The following is a 5,058-nucleotide window of genomic DNA, read 5'->3' as shown; positions in this document are numbered from 1 at the left end:
CTCAGCGTTTGCAATATTTGTAATATCTGCACAAAGGAGACGTCGATCAGCTGCTAGAAGATCTCGCCTTTGGAGAAGACAAAATGTAAGTATTACTACTTAAAAAAATTAAGATTACCCCAGAATGTATTGCTAGCACACTTATGAACAATAATAATGATAAATATATATTAGTTATAGTTACGCCCCATGGCTCGAAAAGGACGTAACAAAAATGTGCGAATAATATACAAAATTGATTAACAAAATAGAACTATACAGAAAAAAAACTATGTAACCTGAAGCAGTCAGGAATCAGTGGCGTAAAGTTAAGTGAATGCATGAAAGTGTAATGGTCTGTAGTAATGTTGGATGTATAAAGTAAACAAGGTTAAACAGAAACCAAACGAAACCAAGTCCAAAATGCAGCTCGCCCCTGGCCAGTTGTCATACTGCTTTTTAAAAGGCAAGACAGGAAACCAACAGCAGGTGTCCTCGATGAACCCATCAGAGAACAATCAGTGGTAAGGCAGAGCAATATGCTATGATATGCACTAGCAAGATTATGCTCAATTCTTAGCTGTTTCAAAACTTGTTGGAAAAGATGAGATGTAAGGTTTGTACCCTGATCACTCTGAATGATTTTAGGGATGCCAAAAATGGACAAACTGCGACAAAGCTCTTACAATTGAACGTGATGTAATTGTGCGCAAAGGATAGCCAGAAGGGAAACGTGTAGCTAACACATAACAGTAAGCAAATATTTGCTTCCCAACTTTGAACATGATAGAGGACCCAAGCAATCCACCACAACATGTTCGAAGGGTTCACAATTTGTTGGAATCGGACTTAACGGCTTACTAGTAACTTGACAAGTATGACACTTTTTAATGTAAGCTGAAATATCATGCTTCAATAGTGGCCAAAAAAACAACAACGCAAAACCCGATCATAGGTTTTCTTGGCACCAGGGAGACCAGATTTTTCATGAACAACTTCCAAAACAATAGAACGAAACTTTGTGGGAACAACCACTTGAACAATAGGATCACCAACAAAATCCTCGCCATGAGGACTCCTTCCTCAACAAGAGTCCGTCCTGAACAAAGTATGCTCTGGCAACATCGGGCATGTTACTGTCAGAAAGAGCAGGAGTAAACTATTCAGCCAATGAAGAATCTGAATGTTGTTCCTTACTCAATTCACCTGTGGAGAAAGGAAAAGACCGATCAGACAAGTCAGGTATAGAAAGAGAAACCGCTGCCTTTGACAGTCCTTTATTTTCATCTGTCTGTTCACGCTCAGCATTTTTAGACATAGCTCGAGTTGCGACAGCCACATGGTCTCCTTTTGTAACCTCCTAAAGCAACTCCCCCCTCAGACAAAACCATAGATGAAGACACATTGGGCCAAACCCGATCTCCTGCTAATTTGTTTCCTAAAATAAGGTAAACACCCTCAATTGGTAAAACAAGACGCATACCTACCACTATCTCACCAGTTACTAATTCAGTTTGAAGCTTCACTTTATGTAAAGGAACTGATAGTGTATTCAATCCCATTCCCCGAACTAACATACTCTCCCCAGTTTCATATTGCGAGGAAAATGGCAAAATGGATTCTAAAATGAACGAATCCACAGCTCCAGTGTCACACAGAATTTTAATGGGAACTTCCACAGTTCCATCCAACAACGACACTCGGCCTTCTGTAATAAAAGGAGCATAAATAGACAAACAATCATTAGAAAGTTTAACCTCCGTCTGAATATCACCTAAGTGAACAGAATTGGCCATTGCAACAGGTTTAAACTGATTTGTCTCCGCGCGTTTATTTTTACTTTTAAGTACCAAGCAGACCGCTTACCAGTGTCCTTTCCCACGACAATAGTTACACGTTTTCGACGGATCAAATTTGCTTGAAAAAATGCGACCAGACTGTGAAGTAGTATTTATAAAACGAGCTGCGCTCACTCCCTCCTGTGTCTGCCAAACAGTAGCAGCACTCCTGTGAGCAAGCACAAAGTCATCAGCCAACGACACAGCCTCCTCAGGAGACCTTTGTGTTCATTAACATATGTCGCAATTTGCTCAGAAACAGAGATTTTAAACTGTTCAATTATAATCAACTCAAGCAAATCATCAAATGTTTTAACATCAAGAGATGCACACCAACACGTAAAATGTCGTCTCAAATCCCTCACAAACTCCAAATGGGTCTGGCCTGGAATCATCTTGCATGACCTAAATTGTTGTCGATACGTTTCAGGCACACACTCATACACCTTCAATACTGCCGATTTAACAGTATCATAATCTTTGCACTCATCGGTAGTTAAAGCAGAAAAAGCCAACTGCGCCTTACCAACTAACAGGCACTGCAACAATAACACACAGTTTGTTTTGGACCAACCTTGTATTTCAGCGACACGTTCAAAAAGAGTAAAAAGGACATCCAGATCATGTTCACTGAATTTAGGAACAAGTTTTAAATTAAATTTTGATGGTGGAAAACTTCCACAAGCACCAGATTCTACTGAACTATCGGTATTCATCTTACTTTCTTGTAACAGTTTGAGTTTTAGATACTCCAGCTCCATTTTTGCCTTCTCTAACTCAAGCTTACCTTGTTCAGATTGTTGTTTCATTTTCTCATGATCTATTTGCAATAACAATAACTCTTTTTGTTGGTCAAAAGTTAAAACTGTGAAGTAGATAAGCTTTGTACCTGTACATCTTGAGTTTGCTCCATTTCAGCTGGTAAAATTCCTTTTTTCATTTACTTATTTCTCAACTCAATTTTAGTAGTACTTTCTTTGAACCTCTTATCACTAATTTTAATTTCATAAAACTCTGCGATCCTTAAAAGTTGCTCTTTTGTGAATTTATTCAACGATACATGTGTAGGCGATTTAGCAAACTTTTCAACATCAGCCATAAACACTTAAGACCGGTGATCCTATTTATTTTATTCCTTTTATAGACTTAATTTCTGTTTTTCTCCTTTCACAGAAGCGCAGCAGGTGCACGATGCGACGATTGAATCCTCATGGTCTTGTTTGCTGCTGCTATTCACGCATATAAAGCGAAGTCCTGTATAACCCCCCTAATGAGCTTCATTTGACGGTCAGGAAAATAAAAATGAACAAAATGCTGTCATTCTAGAATTATCCACCATATTAACTACGCTGCGCGCAAGTTCAGGTAACTCCAAAACTTGCGTATACGAGCGGAGACCAGACGTGAGATATGATCGCAGCCACCGCTCACGTCCATATTGATAAGTTTTGCGTTGAAACGACCGTACGCCCAATTTTCTCTCGTACGTTCGTTTCGTAAATGAGGCCCATGGTGTTTAACTTTCTTCATTGACTTAATAAGGCGATATCTCTCATTATTGTATTTTACACATTGAAGTAGTACATGTTCAACTGTTTCTTGTTGATTACAGTGCAACTGTTTCTTGTTGATTACAGTGTACACATTCCCCAGTTGGGTGCTTACCAATTCTATATAATGTACTATTAAGTCCAGTATGTCCAGGAAACAAGTCGCTAAGCCTAAACGGAAAAAACTCCAAGTAAAATAAACAAATTTGCACAAGAGCCACTTACCCGTCTGTGACTTCGAACGGTGATCACCCTACTGCACCTGTGCACCAATCACTTTCAGGTGTCCCCTAACACATGACTAATTGCAACGTGACGTCAAACTATTCAAATGGGATTTCCCTCAAAACGTCACGAGCAAACAAACTGTGTTCAAACCACTGATCTATATATAATGACGGGATCGCTCATCGTTATGCAGATGTTATCTGCAATGTTTATTGTCTTTTTGGGCAGGATAAGCGCTATATTTTAACCGTTTAGGTGGGTGTGTCTGCTGCGCACTGCCGACACAGGTAACTGATCCAATACAAAATATAGGCTACGTTCACGCTGCGAGCCTTAATTAGTGCTCAATTTCGATTTTTTTTCTCAGATCCGATTTTTTTGTATAGATGTTCACATTGTTGTCTTAAATGTGGCCAATATCAGATTTCCAGTGTGGACAGATCACGGTTCTGAACTGACCCCCATGCGCAAAAGAACGATACGAACAGGGTTTCCAGATTTTCACAACAAAATCGGCCCAATTCTTTCTCAAAACTAGCCCAATCATGTTCAGGGAGGTAAACATCGCGTTAGTGGGGTCGCGTCAATCCCTAATTTCAAATAACAGTGTTCAACGTTTTATGTTAAAAACAAAACATTATTTATTCATCTGTAACTGCAGGTTAAATGCATCCATGTCCCCTCTGAGATAGCCTACATTAAACTGTGTAAATACATCTAAATATCACTTCCGATGCAGATTCCAGAAATGTTTTCTTATGTTGGAATGAAAGAACTTCAGAAAATTTCAATTATAAAAACTGCTCGATAATCGCTTAGCTAAATTTAACTCATTAATTTATGGAAATGCTTTAGGATAAACTTTTTTCCCAAATGTTTAAAGACATATTTCATATAATTTCAACACATAATTAAATAAAAGGCAAGTATATTTACGTTCCATTACAGATAATGAAAAACGTTAAGTATACAGGTATACAATTCAATCCGCTCATATGTAATGCATTTCTTACCTTTTTCGGTGCGGCTGGCCTCGGACAGAGAAGATTTATGACGGAGAAGCGCCGGAGTCATACACTTTTATAGAGCAGTCTATATAATGATTGTTGGCTCTATTTTAGGTATTTCCATAGCTAGTTTTGGCCAGATTACCCATTTTAAATAAGGTATAGACCCACTAAATGAACGGGTCCAGATCGGATCCAGTCCGGATGAGTTACTTAATCAGCGGGTCCTGGTCGGATCCGGTTCGGATCCGTTTCTTTATCAACGGGTCCGGATCGAACCTGGGCCGGATGAGCTACTTCATGAATGGGTCCGGATCGGATCCGGGCCGGATGAACCGCTTTATTAGCGGATACGGGTCGAATCCGGTTCGGATCCGTTTCTTTATCAACGGGTCCGTATGAGCTACTTCATGAACGGGTCCGGATCGGATCCGGGCCGGATGAACCGCTTTATTA

Source organism: Sinocyclocheilus rhinocerous, unplaced genomic scaffold, assembly GCF_001515625.1.
Source record: "Sinocyclocheilus rhinocerous isolate Xijiao unplaced genomic scaffold, SAMN03320098_v1.1 scaffold556, whole genome shotgun sequence".
In the NCBI taxonomy this organism is placed as follows: Eukaryota; Metazoa; Chordata; class Actinopteri; order Cypriniformes; family Cyprinidae; genus Sinocyclocheilus; species Sinocyclocheilus rhinocerous.
Note: the sequence above shows the minus strand (reverse complement) of the source record.